Source organism: Haliaeetus albicilla, chromosome 25, assembly GCF_947461875.1.
Source record: "Haliaeetus albicilla chromosome 25, bHalAlb1.1, whole genome shotgun sequence".
In the NCBI taxonomy this organism is placed as follows: Eukaryota; Metazoa; Chordata; class Aves; order Accipitriformes; family Accipitridae; genus Haliaeetus; species Haliaeetus albicilla.
In genome coordinates this window covers 16,031,125-16,044,571 of record NC_091507.1, presented here as the reverse complement: position 1 = coordinate 16,044,571, position 13,447 = coordinate 16,031,125, and the positions used below count along the sequence as shown (strand labels likewise).

Sequence of the window (13,447 nt, the reverse complement as noted above, 5' to 3'; positions counted from 1 at the left end):
TAGTGACAGCATGATTCGTTCATCTTTGAAAAAGTGATGTGTTTCTGGAAATTTGTGAGATTTAAAGTACAGCCTATGCTGAAAAGCCAAGACTTGTCACCTGTTCCCACCATATGAACAAACTGGTGGTTCTTTAATTTTCCTCCCTTGAACATCTTAGGTCAACAGAGATGGAAGAAGATAGATCTGCCTTTGTTGTCATTGAATATTGCTATAGCATAGAGCCGTATCCTTCAGGATAAGAACTGAATCCCCTTGGGCACTTCACAGACATTTCCACAGTGAAAGAGCTACTTTATGTCCTGTGATGTGGCAGGGGGCAGAGGCTGATGGTCACATTACTAGGCCCTGAGAGGTAAGTATGTGTGCTGGTGGGGTTCCTGTTAGAAGAAGACTCTTGTGAGAAGACTCTTCCCCACTCGTTTCCAAGCAAAGTTCAGTAATAGGACTCTTCTTGCTTCCTGTGGGCCAGAGCAGCACTTGGTGGGCTGTGTGTCAGGCTGACCAGCTGCACCTGGCTTCTGGGATTTCAGAGAGTAAGAGAAGTTGTGGCACATGTGCTGGTGTTGTGTGGGATATGGCCTTAACTGCAAGGCAATATGAAGCAGGCACCAATCAAATGAGTCTTCTGGTAGAGGCAGGATGTTTTGCTGGTCTGGGAGTAGGAGGCACTGAGAGGTGAAACACGATGCTCATGGTCACATCTGATGCTCATGGTCACATGGGTAATCATGTGCAGAAATTGAGGGGGAACCCTCAGTCTCCTCATCTTTCATGTAGTGCCCTCAGTACCCTTTTATAGAGTTCAGCAAAGAATGAATGTTGGAGTATAGTTAGTGGTGAACAGTAGTGAATTCTCAGAGATGTTATTCCCCAACTCCTGCTAAAGGAGAACAAGCTCATTTGTAAGATCAAGCAGACAGATTCAGCAAATGCACTTTTTCATGCAGCATTGCTTTTCTTGTGTCAGATGTGTGTCTTAATGCAGACTGAGAATCAATTACTGAAAAGTCTAGAGAGGTGTGCTGCCATGGTTGTGCATACATCTGGAATTAAAGCAAGCAGTCGATACCATGGACTGGGTTATTTAACTGGGGCAGAATGGAATACAGTGCACAACAGGATGCTGCGGGGGCTTATGTGTAATTTTTTCCTTTCACCATCTTGAACTGTTTGGTGAAGAATAACTTGGGAATGAGGCATGCACTTACAGATCTTTCTCAATCCCAAGAAGGCAGGGATGAAGTTGCCAGCAGCAAATCAGCATTGCCAGACCCTGTAGCTAGCTTTACTGTGATTTAGAAGGAATTGCAGTAATACTAGTTGTTCATACCATCTTTCTTTCTTCTATTAATCATTGTCTGCATTGGAAAAGATAGGCCTGGGGCAGTCCGGCATCTCCATCCAGTTCAGTGCTGCTTCTTGCTGAAGAAATCAAAAAAGAATGTCATTCTTCCCCAAAACAGCTAAGTCTTCTCCCCTGCGGGGTCTGTCTCCACACTTTAAAAGAAATCCGTAACAACAGAAGAAAAGACCAGCATTTGGGGCTCCCCTACAGGGACAGCATATCATTCTAATGAAGTGTTTCTCAAGAATGGCCCTGGCTGTGCAATCAACTCCATATAGACAGATTGCACTACTCATTTGAAGCTTTATGTTAGATTAGGTCTGGAGAGAAAATAGGAAAGAAAGAAAAGAGAATGCCACCCACTTCTGTTTACCTGCTCACTTTGTATTTTGTTGCATGTTTTCTTTCAACTGATTTGGATTTATTGGCAGCTTCATTACAAGTCAAACTCAGTGTTGCATATGTAAAGCTCCACATGGCTTTTTGATTGATGCTCCTTAATGTATAAAACAGAGTTTATCTCTAGTGGCACCCTTTTTAAGTAGTAGTCCCTGCTTTCTCTTCAGTCAGTTCTCTGGGTGACATAGCCAGAAAATGTGCTGTGCTAAAGCATGTACTGATATAGGTGACGAACAAACTGCGTGAGTGACTGACTAAAGAGACATAATTGTTATTAGCACAGCAAGCTGCTTTAAGGTTGTTGTTGTTAGCTTTTACTGCAAGTTTACTATCTGCTTTTACAGTTTGTTTTTTAACAAAACCCAGCATTCACTAGTTTGTTCCTTCCCCTCTTCCTTTTCGCTTCTTGCCAGTTTGTAAAGTATATTAAAATGCAGAGCAGGCCATGTGTGAATGCATGGCTGTGTTAAATGTGCAGTGATGCTGTTTCTTAGACCATCATGTTCATCATCTTCTTGTTAGTGCTAGATCGATTGCGTGCACCATGCCTGATTGGTACATATAATTGCAGTAACTACATGTGCTGTTACTGCATAATGTGAGGCACTTGGCCTTTCAGTAATGTTCTGTATTCCATTAGGTGTTTTTCTGACTCTGCTGATCCTAGTCTGCAGAGTTAACCATGACTTTAGCAATGAAGACAGATGAAAGACTGAGTTTGAATAATATCTTAAATGAAGGCATAATTAGATTGAGTAGAGCCTGAATGCAGGGAGAGGGACAGAAAGAAGGGTAAGAGGACATGATGATACATAGCTAATGAGAACGGCTGTAGAGGGCACAGAGTCAGGGAGAAGGAGGCAGCAGAATTTCAGATGTTTTAAGTGTCTGGGGATTACAATGATCTGTCGGTTATTACTTTGTTTCTTTACTATGATGACTTCTGTCTCTTTTTACAAGTATTTAACCTACATATGTTCTGTGCAAGCACAAAAATAAATTAAGGGTTTTCTGGAATTAAATGCTACTCTTATATCAAGGCATTTCAAGTGTTTGGAACATTATCCTGTCTAAGCTTACATTCAATTCAATAACATATTCATTTTACTCCTGTGTTTGCATTTTAATTATAAAGCTGTTACAGTGTTTAAAAATTCCAAAATGTCCAGTACCTAATTGTTAATAATCTCAGTGTTATCCTTGGGAGATACATAGATGAACTATCACAGAATCATTATGAGGATTTCAGGAATAATGGTTTCACTAAAACATACTGAGGCTGAGAGGATTAACGCTTAATCTGAACGTTCTAAACGAATCCCCAAAATCAGCTGCCTACCATACTACTTGCATTCTTGGAAACTTTGCGTATGGATCATTTCCTACTTCCAGTGGTATTTTCCATATAGCTAGGAAGATAAGATAGGAAGTGACCATGCAGGTCCTCAAGTCCAGACCTCCATACATCTCAAAAGGTCTGGACTGTGCAGTACAAACACTTGCCAACTCTCTGTATGGTCTCCAAGGCTAGGTGGAATACAATAGCTTGAAGCACTGTAATAAAAGACAAAAATCTGCAGTGGTAGTATGCCTCAGACTGGGGCATTGCTAGCATCCTTGTCTCTGCAGAATAAAGAGCAGAAAAGGCTCCTAGTTATTTTTAGCTTTAGTGCATGATTTTTCACAACTTTTAGGAGGGCAGGGCAGATGGGCTTTAAATACGTGAAGTCAAATTTTCAAATACATACCTTTAATCTGAACTCAGACATCTCAATAAAAGTCTTTTGTAGACACTGAGCACCTGCAGCCCTTGGTGAAGTCAGGAGCAGTTGTCAGTGATCCGAGGTCTCACAGGAAGTCAGGCCGGTCTTAAAGTCTACATCAGGAGAAATCTTAATTTTCTGCTCATTTCACTAGGACTGAAGCTTATAGTTACACATGTGCTCATGTGCTGCCTCTAAGCTAGGTTGCCGTGCTGCGTCAGAGTTTATTGAGGTGCCCCATAAGTATTAATTTAGGCAGAGCCCAAGTAGAAGTTTTTAGCCATGATATTCAGAAGGAGTCTTAACTGGCTGCCTGTTTTGAACATTGTGTGACATGTACAGACAGCTACAAACCTACTTGTAAAGCACCAGGATGCTCAACTCACACTTCTACTGTTTGAAGAATGAATGAATCAATAAGCAGGTGTCTTAAAATTCAGGCCCAATTTGTCTGAAGGAGGCAACGCACACAAATATCACCTTCTTAACAAGATGATTGCTTTCAGCTCAAGGCATAGAAAATGCCAATTTGGGTCAAAAAAAAGAGCTTAAAATTGCAGACTAAGCAAATGTTTTGTTTACCTTTAAGGTATTTTTTGCAAATTTTTTTCATATGTATGGCAAGCCGATAGAGATACAAAAGTGCTAGAACAACAAGAAAAGGAAAAAAAGAAAAAAGGTTCCTGCATCCTATCAGGCAATTTTCTTGAACTGGATAACATATTTATCCTTTTAAAAAGTCTTTAAATTTTGTCAAGAAAATCATGCCTCAGCACAAAAACTTTTCCAGATGTAGCATGCTTGAGTGACCCAACAAATTGGAAAGTCTATGTGAACATATTCAACAGTTTGTGAATATAAGAAATTGTACTGAATGGTAGAAATCTAAGGTACTGTGCAGCACTTAAAGAGGCTTGTGTAACAGAGATCCGAGAAGCATCTCAGATCCGCACTGGGATTTCCCATATCAAGTTAAACAAGGGCCCTAGCTGTATCCTGCTGTATATCTTGTGATCTTGGGGTCTCAGGAGCTTTCAGGAAGTCTTGGGTATTTTACTCATCATTTGTAATCTCAGAAGAGGCATCCAGTTTTTGCATCTCTCATATTTTAAAAGCAATCAGATTTTCTGGCTGCCAGAGCGACTTTTTAAGTTGCTGTATTGGGAACTTCCAAATAGGGAATTTCTTGAAGGCACCTTTTTTTTTATGTGTAATTAAAATACAGATCCGTTACTAATATTTTTTAGAGGATTTTTATTACTTGATACTACTGAATGTTATATATGTATCTCTAAGGAAATGGAAAATGTGATCTAGGCAACATCAGGCTTGTTAATTTGACCTTAATAACCTCAAAATTTTTTGAAGGAATGAATAATTAAAGACGCCGGAGCTGAGTGGAAGGAGGATGAAACACGATCTGTTTTGCTAAGATAGGTCATGTCAGATTGACCTAGTATCTTTTTTTAATAAGAAAGTAGGTTATCTAGAAAAAGAAAAAATGTGCTAGATCTAGTCTCCCTGGATTCTACTGAACCATTTAACGTGGTGCTGCATCAACATTACTGTTCAAGGCAGACGAAGATTAGGTTAGTGTAAGAACCGTGAACTCATGCAAAGAACTGGCACGAGGGGAGACAACAGGAGGTAGATGTATGAGATTTATTATTCTTTGGGAGTTGACTAGTTTAGTTTTCTTGAGGCTTTTGTTGTTGTTGTTGAGTTGATTTTGCTATCATGTTGTATTGAAAGCAGGCTGTTGAAACTTGCTGACTGGAGGAGGACATTAATTTCCAGTACACAGTTTTAGATGGAATGACTATACAAGTAATTGTACAATTAGGTAATACTGAAGGGATGGAATTCAACACAGCGAAGTGTCAGACCACACACACTGGCAGGAATTCACTTACTGAGTTTAACCTTGGTGTCAAAATTAGCAGTCTAAGCTCTTATATAATCAGTGGAAAGAGGCAGATTTTTAATTAGGCGCCCCAACTCCTGCCTTCCTCTCTTGGCTGTTAACAGAGCCTAGGCACCTGACTCTGGCATCTGTGCTGAATGCCTGAAATTGGATGGTGCTACAGCCTCAGCTTGGGAAGTAATGCAACAACTTTTCCTATGAACAGGGAGTTCAACAATGGAAGACCTTGAAGGAGAAATGCCTATGTGAGGGTAAGTGGGTTCAAGTTTGTCTCTAGTCTGTCAATTTGACACCATCATGAAAGTGATGGATGGGATCCAGGAAAGTGTCAGGAGATGTGTTTCCAGTTGAGGGAGGGCAACTCAGCTGGGTGTGTCTGGGCTGGGACTTGATCTGGAGTAAGTGTGCAACATTTCTTGCAATATCCAAGAAACTTCAGCTCAGTACCAAACAGATACAGAGAAGACCTTCAGGGATGGTCAAAGGAATGATGTTTCAAGAGGAGTCTGAAACAGCTGTGTTGGGTATGTCAGGAAGACTAGCAAAATGGGAAATGTAATTACTCCAGCTATGCTGCTGGAGTCATGGGGACCTTTGGAATGTGGCTGATACCAGCTCGGTGATAGCTAACAAGCAGGATGTCTGTAAGTCCATCAGAGGACTAATGAAAGTCTGTGTAACAGTGTGGTATCGTAGGAAGGTTATGATACAGAAACAGAAATGTCCAGCCGTATGATTTAGAGGTGACGTGAACTGAATATGTTGCACTTCTTAGTGATTGGAGTTCGTGTGTGTACGTAGCATATGGAAAAAATATTTAACCAACATAGAAATGCATAGTGATAATCCCATAATACATGACAGTAGTCAGTAGGAGAATGCTTGATGTACATTTAAGGAAGTGCTTAAAAATTTATGAAGGGCAATGATTGCTTGGATTCTTTGGACTTAGGCTGTTTGGCAGCTTGTGCTTTTGAATCACTCCTATACAGTGTGATACTTGCTGTCTAGTGTATTGCCCTGCAGTTTCCCTGCACTGCACAGGGAAAGCTGTATGTGATAAATCAGGCATCAAGTGAATTTGTAGGGCTCGACAAAGGCACATTAAGTTTAGCCTGTGACAAAGATACGTTTAGAAGCAGACTGCTGGGTAGCAAACTCATGACCAGTGAGAGAAAAGCTTGCTATGAAGTGAAAATTGTGGTTGAAGATCCCTGATGTGCCTGTAGTGACAAGTGACGGGTGCAGTACTTACAGTCAGTGACAGCCCTTGCCCCACATACCTCCTTAGTTTGACAAATGCTTAAACTTGTAACTGTATCTTGGTGAAGAACTGCCCTTTGCCTAGACACTGGTTTGTCCCAACACCAGGTTCGAAAAGGAGCTGAATTCTTTGAGCAAATGTGAGTAATGTGCTTTCTGCTCTGTTGCAAATCCTGAGTTGCTCTAAGTGGCTTTATGAGCTATTAAGACATTGATCAGGCCATTCTTTAGCAGAATTATCTGTAAAATAACAGGAGGAAAATGCCACAGCAAGAAATCTTTTTAATGTACTTCTGGCAATGCTATGTTTAGTTCTCTAGTTATTTGTGCTTAGCCTGTGTTTCTGAGGTTTTTAAGCACCTAGAAGAATATCAGGAGAGAATAGTATGGCTTCTCTTTTTTTCTGCTTCCTAACTAATCATTACATAGTGGTACTAAGTCGTTATTGTTCTGTGGTAAAAACAATTGTGTGATGATCTCACAGTCCTTACTTGGAAAATTGCCACAGTAAAGAAAAAAAAACTGTTTATGGACTGCATTGTCAACAGTTTGGAAGGGGGGTGTTCTGTTGGAAACACAGTGCTTTGAATGACAGTTCGAGAGGATGGATGGCAAGGAGGGAGGACTGAGAAGATAGGCATGAAAATGTGTGAGTGCTTTTTCATGTTTATTGTTTATTAAAGTCATGGTCAACTCCCTTAGATTTAGAATCCGTCCTAGTTTAGGTTTGCCCTTTTTTCTATATTCTCGGTTTTATTTAGCACCAAGTCATGTTTTTCTGGCTAGTAAACTGGGGTTTTAATTTGAAAATCTGTTTAAGCCTCTTCCTGAGAGACAGCACTTGGAGCATCTCAGGCCTGTATGGCTGTCACTTATAAGGATGCCCAGAAAAACTGGAAGGGTATCATTTGAAGAGGTTTATGGAGGCGAAAAGATGATCAGGTCTGAGGGACTTCTGCCTCTAAGTTTCAGGAAAAAGTCATCTTGCACTCCTATTGAGGAAGAAAAAGAAATAGAGGAATTTCTAGCAAACTTTTCCTTCCCATCACAATTCTTTTTTTGGGGGGGATGGATGAAATAAACCCAAATGAAGAGACAAATGAGAGTAGTGTGAGGTTTGGAATACTTCCCTGGTCTGCCCAAGAACTGTTGTAGATCATTATTAAACTTGACATGTTGGAATGCAAATTTAATCCTATTTCATAGTCTCTTAAGATAGCTGTTTAAAAGTCAGAAAGAATTACCTTTTGAAGGTTCATATCCCTCTCTACTCAGTTCTAACTAGTTGCCTATTTTGCTTAACTTCAGTACGGTTCAGTGAAGTGAATCCCATCCAAAGAGTATACACCTTGCTTAACCTTTTCATAGCATGGCGTTTAGTCAAGGTAAACACTGTCCTCATGGTTTGTTCACACAGATTCTTAAACATTAATAAAAAATGAAATATTTTTGTACATTTAAATAGAGTCTATATGAACTGTATCTCTGCTGAACTGTATGCAGTACAAGAGAGAAGGTTATGTGAACTTATTTGGATCTTTCTGTCATAATACTTTTAATAGTATGTTTTCTGTTTGGATAGATTATATGCTATAAAAACTAAAAGTGTGCCAAGGTATTTTGGGGGTTTGTAGGCAAGCACGACAGAGAGAATATTAATTTATTCTTCAAATGTGTTTATGCTAATTTTGCTTTGAAACAAAAATACATCCATTTGGGAATATTTATGTTCAAGATTGTTCTGTAATTTCCATATTAAAAAAAAATCTTAGTGCAGCTCCTGCTAGACTTTAACCCCAGAAATGCCTAGGACACAAAGATGAGATACTCTAAAAGCTGTATGGTGGCTCAGGCCCTTGTGAGAACTTACTCCTTGAAAGCATTTAAAAAATAGGCTGTCTGAAATTGTGCTTTATTGTTGACTTTTTGCCCATGTTAACATGAGCAAACAAAGAAAAAGAATAAAAAAGTGCTGCTAAGCTGCTAACACCGAGCTATTTTTAGTGGGACATTTGAACATTGATCTGTTTCTGAAAGGAGGCATTTTCACAGTGGTTGTGCATGTTCATGTTGGTGACCTTCCTTTAGGCAAATCTGCTGTGATTTGTGATAAGGTGATTTTTGGAGCTGTCCCAGGCAGCTGCCAAATATTCTCAAACATTCAAAGTGGAGGTGTAGAGAAAAATGGCTGTGTGGAGGAAACTCCAGCTGTGTAAACCTACAGGCTTGGTATAGTGTCCTGGAAACATCTTGGATAGTGAGGTTTCCACCACTTTGGTTGGGAGCTTCATTCCATAAACTTGGAGATCTCCACCTTGAGGTGTTGGGTTTGGTTTTTTGGGGTTTTTGTTGTTGTTGTTGTTATTCAGCTGGCACTCTCATATTTGTTCATTCCATCCCATAAGGAAGCCAGTCTCCATTTAATAAACATGCCTGTTAATACAGACAGGTACCTTAGTCTTCAGTGAAGACTGTTAGTGCTATATGAACAAGGCCTGACTTCAGAAGCTAAACCTGTTTGAACCCAAGCACCACCTGTGATTTTTTTGGTGGTGGAAAGGAAAGCAGCCACCATGAGCTACGTTTTGTTGATTTTCCTTTTTTAAAGGTCATCATTGTGCTTTAAGGTGTGGGGTAAAGATCTTGTCTTCAGTCTAGAGAGAGAGGAAACTTTTTCTAGCTAAGTTGCCACAGAAACTAAAGGAAAACACTCCTGAAACATTTTCAATACCTCTATTCCTTAAGTAACTGGGATTCCATGTATTCTGTTTCTTTTAATGCATGAGCCCGGGTTAATACAGGAACTCTATGTTATTACTGTGAAGAAAATGAATAACCTTTAGGAAAGGAAAAAAATTAACACCTTCCACACAGAAATAAGGTAGCAGCGTTAGGACAGAAGACTGGTAAAAACCAAGTTGAAAGTGTGTCAAATTAGTGATTGGAATATCATGGTAATAATCTGTTGGTAATGGGAATAGAGAAAAGATGATAAACAGTCAGACTCCATTCTGTTTGGCTTAATACCATACTCTTCAGCAGAAGCCAATTTTTAATGTAATCCTCCTATCCACTGTTACTGGGAGAGGAGTTTCTTGCTTTCTAATTATGTGTATTTGTATATTAAAATAGTTTAGTTTGGTTCTCTGGAATTTTTTTGTGATGTTCTTTGAACATTTTAGCAGAAGAGCTATGAGTATTTTCACATGTGAGTCTACAAAAGTTTAAGTTTGGCATAGAATTGCAGTTATTTATCAATATAAGTGATTCTCGTGTTTTCATTGTTAATGAAAAAAAATGTTATTGCTGCTTTTGTTTGTTATTGCCTTATAGTTCATAGACTATATAAATAGAAACTAAGTAAAAAGAGAAATTAGAGTTTGGGGGGATTTTTAATCTCTTGAACAATAAGGTAGGAGATAATACAAAATATTCTAGGTTAACTGATGCACTCTCAAACAGATGAGTTCTTTGCTAGTTCAAGGGTGAGTTCTTTAACAGTGTACTTAAATGGCTGTTGAAGAGAAATTCTGAAAGAATGTCTTTTCTAAAAATTTCATACATATGTAGCACTTTAGTAATAGCTTGAAAGTTAGCATTTCATTTCTGCATTACAAACTTTAATATTTTCTGGTTTATTTCCCTGATACTTCTCTATGAATTGGCTTTGAAATCTATATACTGTAACACGAAGAAAAGCCTTTTCTATTTTGGATTCATAAGTATGACAGATCAGCTTTGTTTTGTATGGTGCCTGTTGGTGCATTTTATCCTCAGACAAACAATGGGTTATATGTGTTGACCCATTTGCTTTGATGGGTTAAGTAATAAAGTCAAAAAACCCTGCCACACAGTCTTTTATTTCTTTGAGAAGAAAGTTGGGACAACAATGCTTTCAGATAGTATTTGATGCAGAAGGAGGAAAAATGGAAAGAAAAAGTTCTTGAGGACTGATTTTTCAAGAAGGCACAGCTGGGAGCAAAAGTGACTCGGGGAGCAGTGGTTATGGATCCCAATGGACAAAACGGATGCCCAGAGCATTGGGTATGAGTGGTCTCAAGTGACTGTATTTTACCATATATGTTTGTTGATATTTATTCAGCTTTATGGAGAAACGCACTTGTTGGTACTTTGTCTGTAATTGAGAACTTGGATATCTTGCTATACAGTGAAGGGAAGAGGCAAGCACAGACAAGAAATTTCTCATGATTTTTCTTTCAAGTCTTAAAGTAAAAGCAGCTTGTAATTTCCCAGCGCAGCTCCAGTCATCTGGAGCTGCTCTTCTGGATCTTGTTTAAAAACTGTCCTTTTTCCCCTTCCCCAGGGGCACCAGTAAGTACTAATAAGTATTTGGCATCTGTTACAAAACATCTTTAATTAGACTAGACAGAATCAGTGTGCTAAATAGGAGCCTCGCAGAATAGCAAAGATCTCTTCTATGTCCAGCTGCATCCATCACTACAGAGGCAGCACTGGCATATTGTAACTTAATGTTTTGGCTTTGAAATAGTATAGCACAAGAGGAGTAAGATATCTTCTGTCCTGAGGTCAGTTTCCATATTAGTGATCAGAAAGGGAAGTATGAACATGAGAGCTGAAAAGATTGTGGTTGTAAAGGTGCCTGAAAAACAGATGCAGCAATTATCACATGGTCACAGCTTTCCCAGAACTGAGGAGAAATTTGTAGTATATTTTTCAGTATTGACTCCTGCAGTCTGATTTGTAGTCTTGGCAGATTAAAGAGTCCTTTTATATGAAAGATCACATTAGGAAAATGCATTTGGATAAGTGTTTGGAAACTATTCTAACTTACACAGGAGTGACGGGGGCGTGTCACTGGGGAGGAAAACAGAATATGTTTTAACACTAGTTATTTGGATGCCACCATCGTCCACTCCCAGGCAATGTAATTTTATCTACAGTTGTAAAAGGCAGATAGAGATGCAGTTTCATGACAACTGCTTTTATGACAGTTTAACTGCAAGCAAAACCGTCTCTGTGTAGCGGTCATGTTTTAGAAATGGAAATGTTAATAAATGTGTTAACTTTTGCATCTTCTACCTGACTGTGCATTCAAACTTCTCTACCTTCTCACCCCCCTCTGGATCTCTGAAAACACTCATCCATTTATAAGATTGGAGTTTACAGTACCAATCATTTAAATCTGCTAAACTACTTGTGGGGCTTAGGTCATATAAAACCAGCAGAACTGTAGAGAACAGTGTTTTTGTGGCTTTCACAGTCTTTATTGTGAACCAAGGCTGCATAACTGAGGTTGTCTAGCACTTGGATAATTTCATAGCCAAGATAAGGATGTGATTTGGTAGCTTGTTGTGCATGGAGTTCTTAAAATCTGGGTCATATTACCACAGAGCCATCCCTTGGATACTTAGCCACAGAGCTATTCAGAATGGAAGAGTTAACAAAGTGCTTGTTGAATGCACACTAATATCACTGTTTCTGCATCATCCTTTAGTAGCCTGAATTTTCATAGGGATTTAACACTGTTGTTGCTTCAGTATTAAAAGATCCATGGGGTCTGGGTTGAGTGCTAGCCTCCTGCATTTCAACCAGTGTTCCCTGGCTTCATTCCCCATAGGTAATGCCAAACTGATTTTTCTTTAACTCACTTTTATTTGGGTTAGCAAATTGCTTGCGTTTTTGTAAGTGGATACCTCATTAAGAACTATTTGCCTTGTAGGGTTTCAGTTACAGTTTGTTTTTATTTTCTTTGTTGAAAAAGATTACTTTCTTTTTTTATTTTTTTTTCTTAATTAGAAGAATAAGTTATTATTAGACTTTCCCTTTTCAGAACTGGAAAATGCCCAGAAAGTCTTGAGCTCACAGTTTCTGAATACAAATTTAGTTCTAAATTGAGACCAAACATGGAAAAATGTAGAATGTTAGGTGAATAATTTGTGTAGTTCTGAGCAGATGGAAACAATCTAAAATGAAAAAAAAATTAGTCTTAACAATCATAGCTGTTTGGTTCTTACAGTGTTTAAGTCTGTGGTTTTAAATTGTCCATGAACTATGCAAATAAGTTGGTGGGAAGTGACTGAGGAAAGCAAGCCTACGGATCAGTAGCTTTAAATTAGCTTGTACCAAAGGATTCTACCACTGGAAAATTTTCAGGGAGTTTTCAAATCAGAAAAGATTGAAAACTATTGATATAAGAATTTCATAATGTCCCATTTAATTCTGTCATAGTTCTAGCTTGTTTCACCTCAAACAGTTAAAAAGTTTAGGTTTATGACATTTTCTATTTTAAAATAATTATTTGACAAAGATGCATTACACTGAGGTCTGCGATTCACAGTGATATCACTGTGGGCAGATGATAATTTTATGTTTTCAGTGGAAGCAAAGAGATTGTGCTTGGAGCATAGATGTTATCCCAATGATCACAAACTGTCCTGACAATGTTACATCCAGTTCTCATTCTTGCATCTTTGGTCTATAAAAACTCTCTAAATGAAGCTGTAGAGATGAGATCTGCATGACCTTAAAAAGCTGGAAAGAGTAAAATTAGTGCTCCCAACTGTTGAAAAATTTCTCTCCTAAAACAGTGGATGACAGCGGGATCTGCTGGTACAAGTAAACAGTGAAGAATGGCACTAAATTCCACATCTGTGCTGTTACACTCAAGATCTTTTTTTATGTGTGAGGGTGAAACACACCTTATTTCTAAAGGCAAGAAGTTGTTGTTATTATAATTAAAGACTTTACAGGCTAATCCAGGAATCATTA

General features: G+C 38.7%; 1 protein-coding gene across 22 annotated transcripts in view; it reads left to right on the top strand.

The window, feature by feature from the left end:
* Positions 1-13,447, top strand: part of INPP4A (inositol polyphosphate-4-phosphatase type I A) — a 130,159-nt gene that overhangs the window by 50,393 nt on the left and 66,319 nt on the right. For 3 of the 22 annotated variants that reach the window (XM_069770017.1, XM_069770019.1, XM_069770018.1), the window contains exon 3: positions 5,539-5,685. The exons of 18 other annotated variants lie outside the window; for them this stretch is intronic. The gene's annotated coding sequence lies outside the window, so the exon portion shown is untranslated. Of the gene's footprint in view, positions 1-5,538; positions 5,686-7,325; positions 7,347-13,447 lie in introns of those variants that run through there. One more of the 22 variants, XM_069770022.1, reaches the window with a different exon arrangement.